At 35.3% G+C, this 11323-nt stretch overlaps 1 long non-coding RNA gene across 1 annotated transcript; it reads left to right on the top strand.

Moving 5' to 3' along the window:
• The first annotated feature begins 4927 nt into the window (after positions 1 to 4927).
• On the top strand, positions 4928 to 11323 carry LOC141627406 (uncharacterized). The gene is made up of 4 exons (XR_012536982.1): positions 4928 to 6195; positions 7823 to 7941; positions 8698 to 10897; positions 11043 to 11323. It is a non-coding gene; the product is annotated as an uncharacterized LOC141627406 (long non-coding RNA).

Genomic DNA, 11323 nt, shown 5'->3' with positions numbered 1-11323 from the left:
GTATATTTTTTATATTTTTAAAATTTATACCTTATTAATATTTCACATTTCGCTCGTACACTCTACTGTATTTTGATATAAAATAAAAAAATTAAAATGGAAAATTCATCAAAAAGGATTAAAAGTTAAGTTGATTTTTTTAATGATTTTTTACGGTAATAAACTAATAATTATTGCATTATTGAAAAATTTAGCAATTTATAGTTTATAGCTTAGGACAAATTTTATTTTATTTTAATGAAAAAATCATAATTATGAATTTAATTAAAAGATTAGAGTTTAAATATAATAATATATTTATAGAAAAGATAATAATGTAATGAAAAAAAATTACTTATTACCTTATTTAGCTAGATGACTTTTTGAGGGAACTAAGAGAATTTTTTTTAATCACTTTAAAACTACTTTCTTTTCACCATTTCTTCAAGCTCTTTTATACCAGTTTCATGGATTAAGGCTGCAATAAGTTGACATACCCATTCCTATAATTCTTTTTTCTCTCTTTTGTTTTGATGAAGCAAAGAGAGAAAATGGTGAAAAGTGACGAAAAATCGACCTGATTAAGATAATCATTGGGAGGCGGATCTGTGAGATTATCTGATGGCCGTTCTGAGGAGGTCGTCAAGACCGGCCGGTGGCGCAAGGGAGACGACGGTGAGGGTGGTGGCTGCCGGGTAGTGGTTAATGGTTTGTAGTTAGAGAGAGTAAAGAGTAAATGAAGACGGGAGAGACTAAAAAAGGTATTAAAATAAAATCATTAAAATAAAGGGGATATTATTGTCAATTACGTCCATAAATGAGTAAAACTCGCCCATGAATGAGCACCACCCTAATTTTATAATCTTAAGTCTGTTTAACTTATAATTTCATTTGAAACCCTAATTTGACTTTATAATAAAATATAAGATTTGTTTCACAATATGTTCAAATTAATATTTTTAAAAAATTTAGAAAATATCCGCTTTTGAACAATTATAGGGGCCCCATTTTCAAATTTCGCACAGGGGCCTCTAAATCTCCAAGGCGGCCCTGGTCCCGGTCATTTGTTGTCCTATTCCATTTCGGGGTGTCTCAGTGAATTGTTGTCCTTTCTATTTTAAGAATGAACTTGATGAGCAATTTGATCATTCACAACCATTTTGTTCCACTTGCCATCTACTAATTGGCCCCCTCCTCTTTCCTTAGTCTTTGTGCCAAAACCAAAGGACAACAATTTACCGGGATGGAGGGAGTATTATTCAGTAGTAATAAACTTTTTACACAATTTTTCTTCGTTCAAAACCATGGTTAATTAATTGTTGTGTTATGGTACAGCCAAAGATGATTCAACTGTGAACGATTGAATTTTCATTCATGATTGGGATTAATTTCCAATGTGAGGATGTTTCGTTCGTCTTAGAAAGCTCGCTCGTTAGCGTGTATCTAACAATATTCATGTGTGTATCTGGAGTCATATTTGACGTATCTACCATAACCTAAACCACTACTGCCCACCACCACTCACCTATCCTCCACCACCCACCACCCAACTGAACCACTACCAATTTCGCCACCACAACCAACAATAACAACCACAATCACAACTCAACCAAGAACAAACATCACCCCAAAGCCGACGCGGCTTCCACACTGTGCACCTCCACAACATAATGTAGGAACCACCATTACTATACTCCAACGACCTTGTGCTAAAATTTCAAATCTCCAATTGCAAATCTAATAAAATTGAAAATGAATTTTATATAGTTAGCACCATCATCGTAATCGTCGAAGTATTTGTAACGGGCTATGAGTAGAGGTGGACGGAGGTATGTCCGCGGCGACGGAGGTGTAGCTCTCTGGTCGAGGTTGGAAGAACGGTCAATGAGGGAGATGGACAAGGAGGTTGATGTGGTGAGAATTAGGTTACCGCCGCCGACGTATGGGTGAACGGAGTAGGCACTGAATATGGGTGGCCGGAGGTGGTGATTCGTTAGTCGTTCAGATGAGTGAGAAAGCGAAAGAGGAGTGAGGATATGGAGAGAGAAGGAGAACGGTGAAAACTACGGTGGAAATATGGAAGGGATGCCGATGGTGTACGGCCAACAAGTCGACGACGATTTGAAAAAAAACAAAATATGGAAGGGATGCCGACGGTGAGTTGTGGTGAGCGCAAGCTAGGATTGTGACGGAGCTCCGACGAGGTAGCGGACGGCGACAACATGTGACAGTGGAATGTGAAAGGATAAGGAAGAAAGTTGGGGTTAGGGTAAATGCGTGGGGAATGGGGATTCACAGGAGTAATTTGGGTGTCAAAATGGGGACCGTAAACTTTGATAATCTCAGGGGTATTAGTTAGTTCGTAACTTCGCACCGAACTTTTAATTCGCACGAGATCCTATTTCTATATATATAGATATATATATATAGAGAGAGTTAGGTTATTGTGAGTTTTGTTTCCTAGGGTGAGTTGTGAGTTTGTGTTTGGAAATTTCAACCACTAGATTAGAGATATAATCTTACCTGTTATATAAAATCACTGTCATTTACTTATTTTCTCTTTTTTCTAGTGATACTCTTTTTTTTTTTTTACTTTAATATTTTTATATCTTTTTTTACCTCGTGTTATTATGTTTTTTTTTACAACTTTGATTTTTTTTCTATTATGTTTTTTTCTCTAATTTTCTCATTATGTTACCTTTTTTTCTTTTTCTTTTTGTACCAGATTTTTTTTTACTTGAATTTTTTGTACTTTTATTTTTTTACCTCATGTTATTATGCTGTTATTGTGCTTTTTTTTTACTTTGATTTTTTTTCTCTTTTTTTTTACCACATGTTATTGTCTTTGTTATTGTCTTTGTTATTGTTATTATTTGTTATTGTGATGTTATTCTCATTGTCACTTTGATTTTTTACGACTTTGATTTTTTTATCACGTGTTGTTATTGTCTTTGTTATTCTCTTTGTTATTGTGATGTTATTCCGGTGTCACTTTGATTTTTTTACTACTTTGATTTTTTTTACTACTTTGCTTTTTTTACTTTTTTTTTACCGCATGTTATTGTGCTGTTATTCTTGTGGTATTGTGATGTTATTCCGGTGCCACTTTGATTTTTTTTACGACTTTGATTTTTTTTTTCTTTTTTTACCACGTGTTATTGTGCTGTTATTCTACTGTTATTCTGGTGTTATTGTGATATTCCGGTGTCACTTAGATTTTTTTTTTACTACTTTGATTTTTTTACTCTTTTTTTTTTATCACATGTTATTGTGCTGTTATTCTAATGTTATTGTTATTCTTGTGTTATTGTGATGTTATTCCGGTGTCACTTTGATTTTTTTTACTACTTTGATTTTTTTTACTCTTTTTTTTACCACATGTTATTGTGCTGTTATTCTAGTGTTATTGTGGAAAAGATCTTGTTAGTCTTTCCATGTTATTGTGCTGTTATTCTAGTATTATGGTGTACTTGATTCCGATTGGGCGGACGTCCGGAACTCAAGCTTCTTAGAGAGGATTTCTGCCATTCAATCTCCACGTCAAGGAAAGACTATTGAGACACTTCACTTTTGATGCTGCAACAAAACTACCACCTAATATGCAAAGCTAGAGGTAGTAGGCTAGTAGCAGTGTATCAATTCAATGTCATCTATGTCAAAATAGTTGGTTCCTCTTATATAATAATCTTTGAATAAGAAAGTTAGATAGCTCAAAAATCATGTTACTTACATGGGTACAGAAGAATCTACAACCAGCAACTGTTTGAGTGTCAGGCTCGGCTCTTTTACGAAAAATTGTATGTGAACTATCCAATTGATGGCACCACCCAATTATACTTCAAATCACCCGAAAAATCAAATAAAAAAGAATCTTGAGCAAATAAATTCAACTTCAGATAATCAAAATGTGAGTAAAAAATAACATAGTGCGTTTTTTAGATGCAGTAGCACGAAAATCAGGTGTAAGAAGCAAACAAAAGATCATATTTCATCCATCAACAAGTCTTTGCATCATAAGAAAATCATTGTACTTATTTCTGTATAAAAGTAAAGGGGTCAAACCAGCCAATTAGGCTCAGTATTCAAAGTGGGCCATGGTAAACATTATTTCGACACTTCACCATTGACGACACAACAACATTGATTGCCGAATATTCAAAGCTAAAAGCTTGCTAGAGTATCAATAATGCAACAAATAATCAAACCCCAACAACATTACACATTCACGAAAAACCTGCATTAATTTAATAGAACAACACCATTAGATTTGAACATTAACAACAATACTCGCACCATCAAGCCTACACTAGACCCGAGACTACAACCGCTCCTTGGCGCACGAGCGACTACCAGTTGCGCTCCTTGTTACGAACTCGGAATTGAAACAAAGTCGCCATTGCTGCCTACCATCAATCACTTCGTTAACAACCAATTAAACCACCAAGGCAGTAGCCCAGATACGAGTTTGAATACGAATTGGAATCAGAATTAAAATTCGAATCATTTTGTGTTGATTTAGAGATTTAGATGAAGGATTCTTTGATTCAATGCCTGAGTCAACATCAGATTTGTTATAACTGGAATTCATATTCATTGTATTTGATGATTAATAAATGAGAATGCAATTGGTTTGAAATTGGAATGTATCTGGTAGAACTGTAGAAGTCGATGAGTGATTTATAGATAGAGAGAAAGATTAGAGATTTTTTAATGGGCTTGTTAATTTTCAGTGAGGAGTATTGTCCCTTGTTCGTGTTTTGTTATTGGACTGTGTTTTGTTTATTGATTCAATCTCAGCGGTCTATTTTGTGCAGATCAATGGTTTAGATTTTTCAAACTCACAACTCACCGTAAGAACCAAACTCACGAGATCCCGCCTCTATATATATACCTCCATTGAATAATAAGATTACGGCTCAAATTAACCAAGAAGATAAAACAATGACGCGCGACTTTTATATTACCTCACACTTTACTTTTTCTTTCTCTCTCTTCTATTATATTCCCTAAAATCCCAGTTCAAAAGAGGCCTCTACTTCTTCTCCACCGACGTCGCATCTGCAGCTGTGGCCGCAGCGCCGTCGGCCATTCCTTGGAGATTGAAGCTCATTCCATGCATTATAACTTTCAAATTCGCCCCCAATAAAGCCGTCAAATCCGCCACGTCCATTAAGGTTAGGTTAGAGATTTCATCGCGCGATTGTTGTAACTTTGTCGGAGAGTGGTGGTGATTGGTGAGTTGCTGAAGTGTTGTAGCTTCGATTGGGATTTGATTCGAGGAAGAACCCTAGAAATTGGGGGTTAGGGTTATGGTGAGTGATGTTGAGATTGTGGGAAATCAGGCGTAGTAATCTACTCATTTTCGGATGTGATCAGTATTGGTAACTCAAATTATGGTAACCGAGTTACTAATTCGTGGCTGAATGTGGGATCGTGGGTGGCGTCAAAGTGCAGGTCACCGAGACAAGGGTTACAACGGTGGTGCTGAACTCAAAATCGAAATCAAATCGTGGCGGCTTGTATGTGGTTGGTGGTTGTTTTCATTGTGGTTTCTTGCCGTTCAAGTGGAAAGAGGTGAGGGGCTATGGTGGTGGCTCGGTGTTGGCAGCGATGTCGTCTTTTGTGGCTGATGCTGACTTGCACTGAAGATAGAGTGATTCAAACTAGTATTGGAACCGACGATGCTTCTGTTCCTCCTGCTGCTATAAACATTTAGAGGTTACTGATAGGCTTGGCTTTTGGTGCAGTTGGAATCGGAGTTTTTTCACACAGAAATCATGCCTTGAATCTTTTCAAATAACATCAGGATACCAGATGTTTTAATGAACCAAATTCCGCTGCTAAAATTAGCAGGCTAGCAGCTACAACTTTTCTCTACTGGCTGTAATACTCTTAAATCAGCAGCTACAACCTTCCTCTACAACCTGCTTGATGATTATAGGATTTTTATGGAAAATCAATAATGTATTAGGAATTTTACAGTAGATGAGGGCACTAGATCATTTTTGCAAATGTTTTCTTCTTTTTTGTCCTGACAATATGACTACGGGATATATGCAATTGTATGTGACTTACCTTTTTAGTTAAGGTCTTTGACTTTGCAGGGTGGAGCACGGACATAAAATGGAGGTTTACTACTTTGGTGTTATTCTACTTGAAATTCTTGTGGGAAGACCCGTCAAAACAAGGAGTGAGCTCAGTGCTTCACGAAATCAAGTAAAAATACATTTAGTCTCAAAATATCTTAATTTATTACTTGATCCTTTTAATACCTCCTTGTTTGTTCAGTGATATTCTGTGTGCCTACTCAAATAGATATTGAGTAGGTAATATTGAATAACATAAGAGTAACACGGAATAACAATGGGGTACATATGAATAATGAGAAAATTAGAGAAGGGTGAGAATAACAGCACAATAACAACAGAATAACATCACAATAACACGTGGTAAAAAATTTAGTAAAAAAAGAGTAAAAAAAATCAAATTAGTAAAAAAAAATCAAAGTAACACCGGAATAACATCACAATAACAGCAGAATAACAGTAGAATAACAAAACAATAACACGTGCTAAAAAAAAGGAAAAAAAATCAAGGTCGTAAAAAAAATTAAAGTGGCACCGAAATAACATCACAATAACACCAGAATAACAGCACAATAACATGCGGTAAAAAGCAGTGTAAAAAAATCAAAGTAGTAAAAAAAATTAAAGTAGTAAAAATATCAAAGTGACACCGGAATAACATCACAATAATAGTAGAATAACAGCACAATAACACGTGGTAAAAAAAAAACAAAAAAAAATCAAAGTCGTAAAAAAATTCACAGTAACAGCAGAATAACATCACAATAACAGCGAAATAACAATAACAACACAATAACATATGGTAAAAAAAAAGAGAAAAAAAAATCAAAGTCGTAAAAAAAATCAAAGTAACAGCAGAATAACATCACAATAACAGCGGAATAACAATAACAGCACAATAACATGTGGTAAAAAAAAAAAGAAAGAAAAAAATCAAAGTCGTAAAAAAGATCTAGGTAAAAAAAAGCACAATAATAGCATAAAAACACGAGGTAAAAAAATAAGAGTAAAAAAAATTTCAAGTAAAAAAAAATCCGGTACAAAAAGAAAAAGAAAAAAAGGTAACATAATGAGAAAATTAAAGAAAAACATAAGAGAAGACAAAAATCAAAGTGGTAAAAAAAAAAGCATAATAACACGAGGTAAAAAAAAGAGAAAAAAAAATTAAAGTAAAAAAAAAAGTAACATTAGAAAAAAGATAAAATAAGTAAATGACAATGGTTTTATATAGCGTATAAGATTTGATCTTGGCCACTCATCTCTAATATAATCAGTGGTGAGATTATTCCCCAACTCACAACTCACCATAAAACAAAAATCACCAAATCCAATCTCTCTCTCTCTCTCTCTCTCTATATATATATATATATATATATATATATATATATAATCGGGATCGGTGAAACGATCACTCAGTCAAAAAGCGGTGAGAACGACCTACAATAATAGTTTAATCAAAAAATCACGCGTGATTTCAAAAAAGCTAACACACACTAACCCGATTGTTTGACAAAAAATCCAAAAAATCTCGTTCTCTCTCTACTTTCCAAAACTTTTCCCCCAAATCTAATCAAATATTTCGCGAAAACACGGAAATTCCGAAAAACACACGGACTATAGCCGCCAAAATCATTTGAAATTGATCATAATCAATGGCGTTGATCATCTAATTGATGTCTTGATATAATATTTTTTCGATTGATTTGGTGTGATTGATGCATTAACAATCGATTTTGTGATTTCGATTGGCATTCCAGAATTATTTCAATCGTAGAAAATTATGGATGTTGAGGGTTCTAGCGATTTGGGGAACATCTTGACGATGCGATTGTTCATTTGTTAGCAATGATATCGTCGCGATCACCATCTCATCTAGGTATGTACATCGCAAATCAGTTGAGATGAGTCTTTTTTATAAATCGTTACAATAAAATCGTCTGATTGATGTATCTATTGATCATTTTGATGCGTATTCATACTAATTTAAACATAGGAAGACAAATTATTACGATTCGCACGCGTGTATCGTTAGCTTTGATTGGTATTATAAATTGATGAGTCGATGGATATGACAGGTTGTCTTACCGGTCTGGTTAGTGTATGTGATATGCGGTTTGTTTTAGAGTTGATTATTACACTTCTTTGATCATATTTCTTATGCACGCTATACAAGATTCGTTTGGTTCAATATCATGAATATTAGTATAATTGATGTAATTGCCTTATATGGAAAACGTGCCTGGTAGAAGAACGAAACCGCCCTTTATAGACCAACGTATATGAAAGACATGTATATTAGTATAGTTGATGCGTTTGTGTTTTGTCGGCGACGTATCTAGAATTATAATTAAGGGATATACCGATTCGTGTCATAATAAACATTTGACTTCTTTTGCATGTGACGAAATTATAAGGCGTGATTGATGTATCTTGATGTCTACGTTAAGTAGACGAGTAATGAAAAAATACGAAATTTTCGGTGATCGAGGCACAAATTTCGAGATAATTTTGTGGTTTTTTGTTTTACAATTGATTTTGTGCTTTTGACTAAATTAGCGTGCACGAAAATTATATTTGTTGTGCATTAGTTATTTGAACTCTTGCTTATACCCATCTTGTTCTCTGTGTGTAGCGTGCATAGATGCGGGCTCACCAATCATTGAGACAAACCCGAAGGAAAGAATACTGTATGTGCGCGGAATTGAAGCCTGTTTTGGGTATGATCTTTGATAAACTAGATGATGGGCTAGAATTCTATAAGGCTTATGCTGCTAATTCTGGTTTTAAAATGAGGAAGTCGACGCAACGAAACATAGATGGGGTTGTCATAACTAAGTACTGTGTGTGCAGTAAAACTGGAGAAAGTAAGCCTAGAGGGAAGGTAAAAAAGAGACAGAGAACTAGAATTTTATGTAATGCAAAGATTTTTTTTCGAAGAAATGAAAAAGGACAATATGTGATTGTTGACTTTCATGAAGGACACACCCACCTCCTCTCAACACCAAACACCGTGGTGCATTTGACTGAGTCACGAGAATTAACCGTTATACATAAATCCATGATTGTTGAGAATTCTAAAGTGAATAAGGGGCCTGTGCAAAGCTTTAGGATGTTCAAAGAGTACGTGAAAGGGTATCAAAATGTAGGGGCATCATTTGAGGACTTCAAAAATTTTTGGAGGGATGTGAAAAAATTTATTAAAGGGTATGACGCGCAAATGATGATTGAAAATTTCATGCACAAAAAAGCCATGTGTAGTTCGTACTACTTTGATTTTGATGTTGACGATCGTGGTCGACTATCTAGGGTTTGTTGGTTTGACCCTATAGCTATAAAGAATTACAGTCTTTTTGGTGATATGACGTCTTTTGACACGACGTTTAATATGAACACGTATAAAATGATATTTGCCCCTTTCACGGGGGTTGATCATCACAAAAAATGCGTGTCATTTGGAGCAGGACTTATAAGGAAAGAGGCGATGAGGATTTCGTATGGTTGTTTGAGAATTTTCTAAGTGCAATGAGCAATAAGTATCCGTATGCATAATTTACGATCAAGATAGGGGCATAAGATCGGGGGTTAAAACGGTGTTCGGGGACAAAACTCAGACTGAGATATTGCATCGGCATATCATGAAAAAGCTGCCAAACAAGATCGGAACTACGCTATATCGGGAAACTAACTTCATGAAAGAGTTGTGCTCTGTGTTTGGGCGAAGATATCGAACCGTCCGAGTTTGAGGAACGGTGGTGCTCGATTATATCTTCATACGGGCTGGCCGGTAATGAATGGTTAGATACCATGTTTGACAAAAGGGCTTATTGGATCCCAACATATTTCAGGGATTTATTTATGGGTGGACTAATGAGAACCACGTCCAGGTCTGAGTCCGAGAATAGCTTTTTCGGAAATTTCATGAACCCACACTTAACTTTAGTTGAGTTTCTTATGAGGTATGAGAGTGCTATGGATGCTCAGTGATGGAAACAATCTAAATTAATAGCCGAGTCAAAAAACTCCAACCCCGATCTAGAAACGCCTCACCCTTTGGAAAAACACGCTTCGAGTTCTACACCCCGGTGATGTTTTTACGAATTTAAAAACGAGTGGGTGGTGGTTGTTTCTGTGGTGTTAAAATATTAGGGGTTACTACCGTGTGATGACATTCCCATTATTGATCGTGAAAAAGACAAGGTTTACTATGTTAACTTTATCTCTGACGAAATGAAAGTGAATCGCACTGTAAAAAGTTCGAGAGACATGGAATTTTGTGCCGTCATGCGCTTTACGTGTTGAAAGAACAAGGCCTTGACAATGTTCGAACGATATCGTTAAGTCGGTGGAGCAAATTGGCAACATGTCACCGATTTGTAATAATGTGCCACATACTTTAATTGAAGATTGTAACTCATTAGATGTTAGACGGCACAAAATTGGTACCTTATGGTCCGAGGTGTTCTCGTGTGTGACGCTCATTGAACAAAAAACGAGTATGTTGACGAATTGTTTGGGAATTTTGAAAGATTTTAAAGACAAGATAAGCGCACAAACCAAGAGTCGTCGAGAATGTAGTAGTAGTAGTACCACGGGTGATAGGCCGAGAAAGAAGAATAGGGAACTTGAGATGCTCTTAGGAACAAAAATACCAAAGGAAGTGGTTGTCTTACCTCCTATTGATCAAAAACAAAAGTGCGGAAAAAGAATGATGTCCCAAAAGGAAAAAGCTACAAAAGAACAGAAGAAAGCGGCCAGGAAATGCAATGCTTGCGGAGAATTAGGATTCCATGATAGTCGGAATTGTCCTGGGAGAGTATGATTCCATGATACAGGTACGCTATTAATTTTGGTGCATTCATTATTAGAGAATACTGGTGCAGAATGAATTTGTTTAGTTGGTGCTTCATTAAGGGATATTATTGTTGTATCTAATCAAATTTGTAACCGTTAATATTTTATAGCATTTTTTCGTTTCAGGAATGAACAACGAAAAAGAGTTGCGGATCACATACCCAAATATAATGAATAATGGCGGGAGAAATTGAGACTTCATTTTTTGATCTGTTATATGGGATTTTTGAACATTTTTTTTTTTTGATCTTTTTTTTTGTTTTTTGTTTTTTCCTTTGCGTATCCACATGGATTATATGTGCATCTGGCAAGGCTGAAAGTGTACCTATCAGAATTGTGAATGGAAACACTTGTATTATCATATACAAGTGAAAGTTTATGGAAGGCTTGCATTCTAGATATTAAGA

This window comes from Silene latifolia, chromosome Y (genome assembly GCF_048544455.1).
Source record: "Silene latifolia isolate original U9 population chromosome Y, ASM4854445v1, whole genome shotgun sequence".
Taxonomy (NCBI): Eukaryota; Viridiplantae; Streptophyta; class Magnoliopsida; order Caryophyllales; family Caryophyllaceae; genus Silene; species Silene latifolia.
Note: the sequence above shows the minus strand (reverse complement) of the source record. Positions and strands in the feature narration are given on the sequence as shown.